Below are 14450 nucleotides of genomic sequence, written 5' to 3' on the forward strand. Positions count from 1 at the left end.
CCTGTACAATAGGGTCATTTGCAATGTTCCCTGTACAATAGGATCTTTGGAATCAGCTAAGTAGCAAAGATGCTTCTAAAATATGCAGCCATTTCTATATCTAATCCAAACCAATAACTAGTAGTTCTTGGATCCGAATAAGTTCATAAACAATCTTTCATTCTCTTTACAAACGAAAGAAGGGCAAACAAAAGCAAAAATGGCAGTCAATTTGGCATCAGCAACTTCCCAATCACACCACCTTTACAACAACCTACATCTAATTTATGAGAAAAGAACAGAACAACATTATGCAGCAATGAAGACGTGCAAAAGAGAGATATGTATGTCTGTCGTAGCAGATAGGGAGCAATCAAAAGAGAGATATATACATTTCCAGCCACATTTCCATTTGGTTATGCTATACGTAGTACTTGTTGCGGGGGCGGGTCATAGACTGACCCCTATGTATATATATATATATTGTACCCATATGCATACATGTCAAAGCAAGTGTATGCCATTATTTTCTGCTCTAAATGCTTACTAATACTGTGCTTCTATGTGGTTGTTCTACAACAGTGTGTTCAATAGAATGAGGAGGCATGGCTTTTTGAAGGTCAACAGGATGCTGCGAATCTTTTTGTCTTATGAAAGTTTTAGAGATAACCAAGGTGTTAAATTTCTTCTTTTAATTTTGTTTGCCGACTACATAAAGTCAATCGGATGGTCATTGAGGTTTTCATGATTGCAATGTTACTTAAATTACATGTTGATCTATCTTTATATTTGTATCGTAACATACATGATTTGTGGAGAATTCCAAAACCATGCCTTTTGATTTTCATTGCAATGTCAGTTACAAAGGATAACATAGGGGTGAGTAAATGAGGCAGTTATAACCGCCCCGTCAACCGCCAATCGCCAACCTTTATATATAATAATATAAATATATGAATAAACCTTCAATCTGAACCATTTGCAAAAGGCACATTTTACAGCCTCTACTCACAAACTCACACCTAAGTAAACACAAACTAAATCCACAAAAATATCATACACCCACACACTATATTTTGAGCTCAAAGGGGCTGAGCAGCGGGTCACTCCAGACCCACGGGGCGGGTCACAGCCAAACCCACCGGTCTAGCCTTGAGTCACTTTCTCTGCTGCTGGAGTCAGTTTTTTCGGCCTCTTAAAGTGATAAAATCCCTAAAGAGTTCACTTTTTACCTCTAAGTTTTAGTTTTGAATTCAAAAACGAGTTTTTGGACATTAAAAATGAGTTTTAAGGCATTAGAGCCGGATTGTAATTTGGGTCACGATGGTTTCAGACGTGTTTTGAGACAAGTCACACCAGACCAATGACGTCATGGGTCCGGCGGGACCCACAGCGTGGGTTAGGCCAGACCCAAGCTGGGTCTAGCGGCATGGGAGCATGGGTTTTTGATCTTTTTGTTGTTCACCTTGATTTACTGTTTTTGTTCTCACTTTAGTTTTTTGCAATTTTTTTGAAAAGGTGATGTATCAAATAGAGATTGAAGGCTGCAAAACAGCCCTTTTACAAATGGTCTGGACCCAAGAGGCTCTCTCTCTCTCTCTCTCTCTCTCTCTCTATATATATATATATATATATAAAACATCTGAGGTTTTGGTGTTAAACTCTCTCTAAAAAATCCACCCAGTTCGAGTCATTCAAGAATGAGAAGCAGTCTTTGGTCATACAGGTATATCATTCCTACACTTATTTCCCTACTAAAGTAATAAACATAATCATCTTGTCTGCTTTTCTAACAGTTGCAGAACCTAGGTGATCTGCTGTTAAAAAAGCATGATGGCCGTGGATCAGATAATGTAAATATCAATAGTGAGACTAAAGCACAGAAGGAAGTGGAACACGACATTGGAAACTTTGCGGAGGAAGGACACGTACAATTGAACATTAATATGCAAAACAAATATGCAGGAGCTGCAGTGAAGATTGAAAATTCAAACAAATATCAAACATACTAAGAATCCCTAATGCTAACTTTGTTACCTCGTGGAGCTGCAGTGAAGACCGACGATCTCAATATGATCTCGTCAAGGCTGCAATGTGGTTTAGTGACGGGGTACACCTTAGAGTCACTCGGATCTCACCATGATCCCCTAAACCCTAAACAGAGTATTTAGTTTTGGAGCAGGGTATACAGTGTAAGTGGTTTAGGACAAGAAAAGGGGATTTTATACCTTAGGGTTTAAGGGGCTGGGCTCGCTGGGCCGTGAGACCAAAGATGGACTGGGCTGAGGGAATTATGGGCTGGACAGAGGCCCATTGGGGGATGGGTGGGCTATGAGGAGCTTTATGGACTGATCCAAGTAAGAAATTGGACTCTGCTTTTACTAGGCCCATAAGAAATTTCTGGGCCTAATAAAAAGCAAAAAATAAAGTAAAAATCTATTGTTTACCAAATAAAAAATAAGGAAAAAAAAAACTAGATAAAAATTAATACAAAATTAAACTAAACCTAATATTGTGGGCCCAATAAAAAGCAAAAAATAAAGCAAAAATCTATTGTTTACCAAATAAAAAATAAGGAAAAAAAAAAACTAGATAAAAATTAATACAAAATTAAACTAAACCTAATATTTACAATATATATATATATATATATATATATATATATATATATATATATATATATATATATATATAAAATAAAAAATAAAGGAAAAAAAACTAAATAAAAATTAATACAAAACAAAACAAAACCTAATATTTACAATACACATTTTAAAAAAAAAATATCATTAAAAAAAAAAATTCTTGCTGCCTTCTATCGAGCTCATGCGCCTTTACTTGCTGCCTTCTATCGAGCTCAATGTTAAAGTTGCATCTGCAAAGGGGTTCAAAAAATTGATTATCAAAAAATATTTGTTCCACTTTCCAAGACTAGGGGGCTATCATCAACTCGGGAAATCGAGCACAATTCACCCAAACTATATAACATAAATGTGCTTATCTAGATGGAGAACAAAAGAAGAAAATTATTAAAAATAATCACCAAATGAGCTATAAATAAAGCTGCCGTCTGTCCAAATATAAAGACAATTAAAAAAAAATTAAAAAAAAAAATAATAATAATAAAAGGGACTTAAGCTGCGATCCTCAAAATTTTAATTTTTCCTTCTGTCCAAAGCACCACAAAATGCAAGAGGGAACAATCTTTCACACGGTAACGACACTCAAAATTACCACCAGTTTGTTCTAAATTCTTTTCTTAAGATTTCAAAGTTTTTAAATATATATATTTTAATTAATATAATAAAAATAACTAACTTGATCAGTGGGCCTTAAAAAAGAAAAGATTGTGATGGGCTGAATTTTCAAAAAAGTGTATTATGGAGTGATGGACTTCTTTAAGAAGTTCCTTCTTAAGGGTATGGATAGTAGTTTCAATAGAAGAGTTATTCTCATTGAAATGATTTTTTCCCTAGTAAGTGTATTGTATCTCAAAAGCACATAATTTCAATTATGAACAATGTTTCACCAAATGATTTTCATATATGCCGCCACTTAGTTGCCAATGTTAAACAGGAAGGTTAAGAAAACTAAAATCATAATATATCTCCAACCTCAAATTTTGAAAAATTAGACACTACAAAATAAGCAAGATAAGCTAACCTGTAGTTACTCCACGCAACGTTGTTTCTTGGACATTAATCAACTCATCAAACGACCAACCAACCTGTAATTAAAACATCAACCAATGAATTGCAAAATGAAAGATAATCCAAAAGGTCATTCCTCATAAATTATGCTCGAAGTATACGCACACTTCACCCATCAAAAAAAAGCAACGCTCTTAATAGATTTTGAGGCCAGGGCGACACACTTTTTTTCTTTTGTAAGAGGGCGACACACTTGGGTCATTTTAATTCTAAATCATTCTTCTTGCTTTTTGCACAAAGGACTTGCAAAATTCACCTTTGTTTAGAGAACTAGTGGGAAGGCATGTTGTGTTTGATAGTAAAAAATATATCTATATAATCAAAAAATACATCTATGTAATAATTAACATTAAAAACTCAATGTCATACATAAAAATTATTTCCCAGCAAAATTTAATATCTAAATTCTTAGATATGTGATCTGATAGGAAAACATCAGAGAAGTGATTAGATATAATGTACAACAAAAAGAATTCTATGTAAGAGTTAATCTCAATGGTGCGCACATATTTTAACTACAAAACCAAGCATATGGTTTTGTTCATAATCTACTAATATAGGAAGAAAAATTAATACTCAATATAGTAAAAATTTATTTCTTTATGCGACATTTGTTAATCTCAAGTGCAGCTCCAAAAAATACCACTTTCCACACTCATTCTGAAAACATAAATTTATTCATTTCCATTTGGGTGCGTCATGAAGAAGAAATATTAAACCTATGACCTAGTCCTTGGTGAACTTCAAGCTCGATAATGAACTCGTGTTCAGAAAAGTAACATTATCTGCGATGCCATCCTATTACCAGTAAACTAAAGTTATGACAACCTCATATTTTGGATAGAAATAGATCAACAAAAACAAAACAACTCTCCCATCAGTTACAAGGAAAAGGAATGACACACATATTTAACTTATGAAATTGAACAACCTTGTTCTCACAAAATTGAGCAAGCAATCATTCACCTACTCTACAACAATTTTTTTGATAAGTACTACATAAACGGTAATTGAGCAACCTTATTAACATGCTTGCAAAACTGAAAATCTGTAGTTCACCCTAGAGCTTATGTTAACAAAAATATGAAAACAATTGTTGTGTTGGAAGAAATTTGTAGCTTAGAAGATAGTAATAAAATTCCTAGAAAAAAAGATAAATTTCTATCTTCGTAGCTTTTTAAGACATTAAAAAAGCTTAAACCAGGCAACAAAAAATAATCAACAATCAACAATCTAGCACCAAAATGTTTGGCAAGAGCCTTTGCTAGTATCCTGATATATCTTTGAACCTACATAAATTCCATTTTGCATATAATGACTCACCAAGGATTAATAAGGGAAAAACTACACACACACACACACACACACACATATATATAGGTAATATTAAGACACTAATTTGAAGTAGATCAACAAAAAAATTCAATATTACTATAGGAGAGAGAGAGAGAGAGAGAGAGAGAGAGTAGTATTCAGTTATATGGTGCTGATTATTTTACCAGTGGCTTAAACTAAACGGTAAACACTAATATTCTAGAGTCTTGACAACATGACACATTGCCACAAAGGATAAAAAAATCCTTGCCTAGCAGACCTTGATTTGTCTGGAGTGGATTATACCAAAGCAATGTATATGTCTATTTTTCTCTAATATAGAAACATGAAAGCTGACTCTAGAAAGTCAAATAAAATTAAGGTAAATTGAACTTTCCCACCCTAAACAATAGGGTCATTTGCAATGTCCACTGTATAAATTTAAAAAATATGATTAACTTTCACATGCTTACTCGCGAGCACCGGAAAATAAAAGAAAAATAAGCATGTGATACCATGAAATGTGATAAGTATGTGAATTTAAGTTTAAGTATAGGGAATATTAAAGAAACTTTAGGAAGAGAGATATTGCAATAGACCCCATAGTCTAGGGGGTTGATTTCTCACATTTAAAGTTTAGGGGAGATTAACTGACTTCATTGTTAACAAAAAAAAAATGCAATTTACACAATTAAAATCTCTCATGAGAACCAGTTAGCCAACATAAATGAGACAGGTCAAAACCAAAAAATTTGTACAATCCAAGACAAGTCAGAGAGGGAAGAGGTCCTTCTACAAGTCTAAGATTGGGCTTATTGATTACTTTCGTAAGAAAAAACATTTAGAGGGATACAGTTGGATTCCACACAAGAGCAAGAGAGATGCAAATTCAATCATAAAGTTTTCTGTCCTTAAATATGATGAATGTAGGCAACGCTTCTATTTTGTATTTATCATCAATGCTAGGATACTTCTTAGTGTCAATTTTCACCATCTATATCTTATACTCCAGCTAAGTATCGACTTCGTTGAGGATGGGATCCATGAATTGACAAAGACCACATGCAAACCATACCTAGGGTTACTCATTCTTCCGATTAAATTTAAATATGATCCTACTCAATTTTGCTATTCTAGAGATTACCAAGGACATGGAATTATTCCTAAACTAAAGGCCACACCCCTCTCAATAGGGTATAAGGTGAACAATAGGAATTTGCTTCACGAATGAAAGATTACTTACAAGACAAACATAAATCTAGACAATTACGATAAAATGCTTATAAAGTTTTTCAGCAAGATGATCCCGCACGTTATGGCTTAAGGTGATAACATAGGCTTACAAAATAGTCAGAGACATCATAGCAGTTAGCAAAATCTGAAAAAAGATAGGAAGCGAAAAAAATAAACAGAAGTAGGGAAGAACCAAACAAGTGGCATAAAAGTCAACCAGTACAGGTTTGCCAGAGTTATCAAAGGAGGAACATGTTAGATTCTTGGCTTTGACCTACATAAAAGATTTTTTTTTTTATAAGTGACCTATATAAAAGAATTTGTCAATGAAAATGATGATAATTTTTTAAGAAGAGCCTTTTAAACTTAGTATTACATAGGTTGCAAGCAAATGTTCAAGCAAACAACACAATACTACAACTGACGCTACTTTCAATAATTTTCTAAGCTATAAACATACTTACCCTCATGAATTTCTCCAATTGTAATATCCATGTCACTTCAACTTACTTTTCCAATATATTTTCGACAGTTGGGAGAGGACCAGTTTACCCTGCATCAAGGTATATAGAATCAAATAAATTTAGGAGCCTTTAAGGCAATATTTAACCAATATAGTGCAGAATAAAAAAGACATCAAGTTCAACTACTTCCTTGCAAAACAATCAGCAAGAGCCATCTTCAAAGAAGAAGGAACATTTATCAACATACTACAGGATAAGGCATCTAAAGATGCAAATTAAAACATACTTGAATAATTGATATGGTACTCTAATCATAATTTAAAAAAATATTAGGTGCTGCATATCACATGGAATTGTAGAGTCAAGTAATGAAACAATGAGCAGAGAAAATGATGAAGTAATCATTCTAATATATGCTCTAAAACTAAAAAGGAGAACAGATTACGAGGAAGAGAGAAAAGAAGGAGCATACCTTTATAGCCATCCTTGAGACACAAACCCAGCTCCTCAAATGATTCATCAAATTGCTCCTAATAGATCTGTTCAGTAGCCACCAAATACTACCCGGCTATAGGACACGTAATCTATAACATTTTTTAATTTAAAAAAAAAAAGGCTAAAGAAATTTTAAGGAATTTTAATTGTCAAAATTGAAAACTAAGTGATTGATTTTATTTTTCCCTTAACTTTATTAAACAAAACTGAATACACACAAATTTCATCACATACCATTACATAACGTTGGACTTCCTCCATCCCATTTGCCTTTTCTCGTGCTTCTATGTCTTGGCTTGCTGTCTTCAGAGTTTTGATCAATTGGAAGCTTATTTATTATTAACGTCATATTGCACCTGCAAAAGGCTTAGACATCAAAACAGGGGTCTATGACTCTCTTTTCCAAATGATTAGACTTAGAAATCATAGACATCGGCTGAATAATAGACCTATTGCTTAGGGCAAAAAGTCAAATATATATTTTTTTTTTCTCAACAACTTTGGTGGCATTTGTCCAACTTTCTCCGTTAGTCTATAACCACGCATGCCTAGTTTCTTCAAAATTCGTTATTGGCTTTGTTCTCTATTCTAGTTTATCTTCTAATATCAAATGCGGCTAAAGTTTCATAGATAAAAATTATAATAATTCTACTGTAGGTATATTATAAACGAGAGAAAGAGAACTAGCTCTATCCATATAAATATTGTTACAATTAAACTGTATTTGAAACCTTACAAACCTATCTCCTTTAAATTTAAAGTACATGCATATGTACTGATTGTCCAGGTATATCTATTTGTATTAAATTAATATACAAAAAATAATAATAATAATAATAAACACATGGTTGTACAATATGCGTTTGCGACGTATTTGCAACGTGCAATTAATCTGAGTAAAGTTCTCCTACGCTATAAAAAAAAATAAATAAAAAAAATAAACGAATATCACATAAAAAATAAAAAATAAAAATAAAATAAAAAGCAAATTCAAACGTTACTTCCATTGAATTTCATACCACCGTTTGTACTGCATGGAGGCTCAAGCTCTCAGGAGATCGGAATCCGCCATCCGCCTGGATGATGATGATGATGATGATGATGAAGAAGCTGTCTCCACCTCTTACAACACAAGTCGTTTACCACCAATGTCAGATCGCTGCTGCAAAAGGTTTCCAGAAACCGAATATAATTGTTTCTTTCTCGGGAGCAAAGAAAAATATTTATTCTAGTTCCAAGCAATACGACAATGGTGGTAGATTTGATATGATAGATCCGACATAGACAAATCTGGTTTAGGCAAAGTGGTGCAGCAATGATGGAAAGACTGTGGCAGACCGGAGGAAACGGAGGGGCGTCAACCTTGCTAAGGTATTAATTAGGCTAATATACAATTAGGGGGACTGTCGCGGATATATACTTGCTAACTCTTCCGAACTTAGAAAGCCTCCAACAAACCACGACGTATAGAACCAAGAGAAAGAGAGAGCAAGAACCAAGAGAACGAGAGAGCAAGAACCAAGAGAATTCATGCAGAAAAAATACCCTAAATGAGCAAGAGAGAGAATTCGTGCAGAAAAAATACCCTAAAAATTGCCACCACGTATAGCACCAAGAGACAGAGCAAGAGGATTGATGCAGAAAAAATACGCAAGAGAATTGTGCAGGAAAAATACCTTAAACGAGCAACAGAAGCTATGCAGAAAAAATACCCTTAAAATTGCCATTATTGCTTATATTTTTTACTTTTCTTCTCTCCTGTTTTCTTTTTTGGCAATCACTGACTAGTTTCTATTGGCCTGTTGTGATTCTCGCCTTTCTATGGTAATGTTGCACTTTTGCTTTTGCTTTCTTTTTTTTTTTTTCTTTTCTTTTCTTCTTCTTTTTAACTCTTTTTTGGGAAATCACCGGCTATTTTCTATTGGCCTGTTGTCCGAGAGATTCTCGGGTAATGTTTCACTTTTGCTTTTGCTTTTGCTTTTTATTTTTTTTTTAATTCTTCTCGTTTCTTTACAACCTTTTGACAATAATGAAGGTGTCGGTGATGTGCTTTTTTTTTTATGGAGCTGTAAAAATGAAGGTACTGTTGAGAGTACAAATAATTGTTTTTTTTTTTTTTCCTTTCGATTTCTGTGCTACCAAGTTCCCTTGTTTTTAAACGGGATATATAATTCACTCTTACACAAAACAAAAAAAAAAAAGGGATAGAATTCACAAGTTGAAGTTGACTAGTCAATGCTGCCCATTCCGTTAAAGTAATCCCAGTACCACCTATTCCAGCTAATCCCGTTATCAAAGCCATCAACCACCTAACCTTCACAACTAAGCTGTCAATCCCGTTATGTGATCATCTTTATTTTGCTGTGCATCAATTTCGCTTAGGAAAAAACAAAAAAACAAAAAAAAAATTTGATTATACAATTTATACTGAAGAAAGTGAAGCTGTATCTTAACTTAGGTCATGATTATTCATGACCGTTTTTCAAGTATATATATATATATATTTAGTCTATTAAAAAAAAAATCAAATGTTATATATATTGTCATACATATTATCATATTATTTAAATCACTAGCATAATTAAAATGTAACAAATTAAAACTTTGACCGCATAATAAATCCTTATTATTTTACTTAAAAATAAAAATGAAGGACTTAATCCATTATCACTAACCATAACGAGTCCTAAATTGGACTAGGAGTAAAAATAAAAAGCAAAGTTGAGTAGAAAAGATTGTTAAACCTTGGTGGGGGAATATGAAGTTAATTAGAAGTAATTTTCCCTGCACTAACTACTCCAAAATGTGCTTCATAATTTCATTCATTGTGTCTATTGAACCATTTGAAGATTCAAACAAAAATGATCCGGATAAGGATCCACACGGTTGCAACAAGAAGAAGAAGTCAAACCAATAATAAGATAGAAGAAGATGAGGAGAATTCAAATTCAAATGTTATTGATGCATTTTCAAATATACTCGTAGATGCCTATCCATAAATATGAAAACGACACTCCCATAATCTTATGGTGGGATTTCAAATAAAAACCAATTTCTTTAGTGTCTAATAGTACTAAAGTATAATAATTGGAAAAATAAAATAAAAAATTTACCTCAAATCCATTTTCTTGGCTTTTGCCCCATATCTAGAAGACACAGTCGCTTATGAATTATGATCCTTTATCAATCAATTTCCTATTTTTTGTTTTCAAATTCTTCAGGTCCTTTCTGTTTTATTTTTTTAATTCCTTGTAACCCTTTACCTATCTACTTAAAGAAAAAAAATAATGATTGTAGTTAGACTAAAAGTTTGCAAGACACAATTCGTACTAAAGGCCATTTTTGTTCACAAGATGGCATGCATCACGAGCCTCAATGTTATAAGATTGCCATGCTTCATTCATTTATTTCGGTGTCTTTCCCAAGGACCTCATAATAGATTTGTCACTCTCAATATGGAGAGAGTAGGAGAAAAAAGGAGTGGGTAATAGATGATGAAAAAACAAAATTTTTATGATAACAGGTAAATAGATGATGAAAAAACAATGAACCTGTAAAGATGCTCTCCTCGAAATCCCAACCATTTGCACGCTTCACGATGAGAATTCTCCCAGGCAAACATTTTTACGAATACCCAGTCACTGGTTCCTGCTAATGGATCAAACTAGTTTGTCCAAAAACATTAAGCAAAATGTCGGTGCATGTATCAGATCCGATATGTATCTTATAAAGAAGCCAAAAAATAAAAAAAATAAAAAACAAAATGAGCTTTTCTCTTCAAAATTAAAGCGCTTAATAGGCATAATCGACCATTTAAAAAAAAATAAAACTATGTTGCTTGATCGACAATTAGGTTACTGGGTTCTTCTGTAGATTTCTTTGTTCAGCTAGATTAGTTTAGTATATGCCATGTACGACTGATCAATTAAATATCGGGTGATAGTAAGTTGAACGAGGAACATTTGAAATCAAGAAAAAATCTAAATGATTTAATTGTCAAAATAAAAAAAACTAAGGAATTAAATTATAATCGCAAAAGAACCTAAACTGATTTCAAGTTCTATTTTTATTTTTTATTTTCTCAACATTGTTGGTGTATTTGTCCAACTTTATCGGTTCGTCTATAACATTTGTAACCAATGCATCTCTAGTGTATGAGCAACAATTCGTTAATGGCTTTGTTCTCTATTATATGGATTCATTATCTTCTTCTATTATCAAATGTAGGTGATGTTTCACCCAACAAAATTGTAACCATTCTTCCCCTTCTGGTAATTATATTATATTCTTCGCGAGAAAGAGAACTTAGATCTATCTTATGTATCACTGTTTGGTACGATTAAATGAAATTGGTACTATTTGTGACTTTGTAAAACCTATCACCCACATTAAATTTAAAGTATATACATATAGACCGAAGAATTGACCAGGTATATCTATATGTATTAAATTAGGAACAAAACCAAATACAAATACAAACACATAACTTTGGTTGAATTTCATACCGTTTGTGCAGAGACTCTAAGGTTCATCCTTTATCGTTTATGGCCAGAGATTAGATCCGGATGCCATCATCCACCCACAACCAACGTCAGATCAGAGCTGCAAAAGGTTTTTGATTTACTAAATAAAGAAATAAAAATAGATAGTTTCAGTCTGACACACAAAGTTTAGTCAAATCTGGTTTAAAGCAAAACTGTGCGCATGGCGAGGGAGTTCCGATGAAAGACTGCAACACAGACTGGAGGGGAAAAGGAGGCGGCTGACCTCACCATCAAGGTGTTTAGGCTTAGGGTTCTATAATGATGATATTGATGAATATAAGAAAAAATCTTGCGTTTCGAACTCCAACTCTTACACGCACCGCACGCTTCCAACAAATCACGTGTCTTCTCCGACACTGACAGGTAGACAGTTTTGTTTTTTTATTTCTTGTTTTCTTTTTGCTTTTTTTTATTCTTTTTTCTTTTATATTTTAACCACTTAAGGTAAAAACAAAAATTACATGATTGTTTACCGCTATTTCGTGGCATCCAGTCATCTGGGTCCACGTATGACGCATAAAGTAATTAATTTATTTATTTGGACGTTTCCCTACCTGGAGGTAGAGGTGGAGGGGGAAGAAGTAGGCCGTAGGCGTTGCCGTCGACCACCATCGGAAGTCTCAAAAACTGTATCGGTATGCCGTTTCCATGAGCAAGCCATCGGCCATGCGCCGTGCTAGTCAAACCCCAGCTTAGTCTAGACAGACAAATTCACAGAAAGTAAGAGAGGTTCTTCACAGAGTGCTATATATACTATTATAAATCATCTATCTTTACTCCCACTATAGTTTTTTTAAAAGATATCTTGATTTAATAACCCCTCTCAACCCCCCATAAATTAACTTTACTCCCACTAGTCTATAATTTTTTTTATATCTATCTTGGTTTAATGCCCACGCACAACCAGTTGTAAGGGGCAGCGACATTATTGGCCGGGCAAGCAGAGAGGATTATTTTGAGTTTCAGATCTCAGACTTTTATAGTTGCAGAGATTAGGTTAAGAACGAAGAAGACAATTAAAACGGTGCGTTTCAGATCTCATTCAACCGTCATTTCATTAAATTAAATTAAAGCCTTTAAAGGGTCATTGAAACGCAACGTTTCATTAAAGGACCTATTCAACGTGAATTGTGAGTCTTGTGACTTTTACTTTTTTTTTTCTTTTTTTTTTTGGTTAAAAATTACCTTGAATCAAAGTATATTAGCTACCGTAAAAAAAATAAAAAATAAAAAGCAAAATAAAAAACAAAAATAACACAGAGTCAGATTATACATATAAACAAGTTAAAAATGTTGAGATTTCATAATTTACAAAATTTGAACAAGTTCAAGAATATATGAGTGCCACAACGAGTTCAGTCTTTCAATTTGAGATTTGCAAATTTGAATTAGTCAAATTTTTCTTATAAGGTATTTAATAATTCAAATCAACTGCTTGGATTTTTTTTTTTGGAGGCACAGTAAAAGAATGCCTAGAACAAAAGCAAAAAGTTATTATTATTATTTTTTTATATATACAATTTCTCCTTTCTTGAAAAGCAAATGGCTCTGTAATCTTTTATAAAAAATAAAAAATTGGGAGGTGAAATGTAATTTTAAGGATTATATGGGCATTTAAAAATAAAAAATTAAAATTAAAAAAAAAAGTTTGGGAAAACATGGTGGTTAGGCCCAAGTTATCTAACCAAACATTTTTTAAAATGTAATTTAAAAAAATATGACGTCGTTTTAATTTAGCATTTAGCATGGTTCAAATTAAGATTGTTTACTTATTTTGTTACTTATATTTTTCTAATTAATTTTTGTTTAATTTTATTTTTTAATCTTGACCCCTAATCAAAACTCTTGCGCGCTCCGCCACCGTATAGAACTACGTACACGTCACAGAGAGCAAAAGACATACCGGAGATCATATGCAACAGCAAGAACGAAGCTGGCAGGTAGGGCATGAACAAAGCCGGTAGCCTGTATGGAAAAACGAACGCCTGCAGGGATAATATATGCTCGCTTCAACTATGCTGCATACCTTTGTTTTCTTCCTTTATACCCTTTCTTTTCTGGCAATCAGCTTTTCTTCTTCTTCTTCTTCTTTTTGTTCTTCTTCTCTTTCCCTAGCTTCTCTTGCACATGAATCTCTCGCGTTTCAGTGGTAAGGGTTGTTGTTTCTTCACAGCCTTTTGCTTTTTTTATTTTTCTCGGTGTTTCTTCATCCAAACAAGTAAATATGAAAGTACTACTTGTTTTTTTTTTTTAAAGTATTGTTGCTTTCACCCACCACGGTCTATTGTATTTATGAGATCGTATGTATATATTGTTCCTTTTCTGTTCCGTTGTAATACGTCTTCTTGTTTAAAACAACAATGCATAATCACTTTGGAGATTCTCTTCTTGTTTTTTGGTACGTAGATGCCGTATAATTTACAAGTTAAAGTTGACTTGTCAAGGCTGCCACGTGGTCCCCCAGTACCACCTATTGCAGCTAAAGAAATTATCGAGCTGCTGCACGTTTTAACCCACACCGAGAGGTGGGGGGCCCATCCTGAATTTGGAACTACCCGCCCGACAAAGGCGTGAATTGCCACTAGGCAATCCACTAATAAGCCCCCCTTAGTGGAAATCCAGTAATCCACTAGGCAATCCACAGAGTAAAAGCGTGGATTGCCTATTAGATTGCCTATTAGATTGCATAGCAGTCTTTTTTTTTTTTTTTT

At 33.5% G+C, this 14450-nt stretch overlaps 1 long non-coding RNA gene across 5 annotated transcripts; it reads right to left on the minus strand.

Annotated features, from left to right (window-relative positions):
- Window positions 1-2717: 2717 nt before the first annotated feature.
- Window positions 2718-13956, minus strand: LOC132177096 (uncharacterized). Of its 5 annotated transcripts, none has more exons than XR_009439735.2 (10): window positions 13643-13956; window positions 12294-12436; window positions 11701-11797; window positions 10747-10859; window positions 8215-8357; window positions 7430-7551; window positions 7173-7284; window positions 6701-6789; window positions 3643-3706; window positions 2718-2854 (listed from the first exon to the last, which is right to left on the minus strand). It is a non-coding gene; the product is annotated as an uncharacterized LOC132177096 (long non-coding RNA). The 5 variants fall into 5 exon arrangements; XR_009439737.2 differs by having other exon boundaries at window positions 2719-2854; window positions 7173-7239; window positions 8215-8354; window positions 13643-13955; XR_009439734.2 differs by having other exon boundaries at window positions 2720-2854; window positions 7173-7239; window positions 10747-10843; window positions 13643-13954.
- Window positions 13957-14450: the final 494 nt, after the last annotated feature.

This window comes from Corylus avellana, chromosome 4 (genome assembly GCF_965113065.1).
Source record: "Corylus avellana chromosome 4, dhCorAvel1.hap1.2, whole genome shotgun sequence".
NCBI classification, from domain to species: Eukaryota; Viridiplantae; Streptophyta; class Magnoliopsida; order Fagales; family Betulaceae; genus Corylus; species Corylus avellana.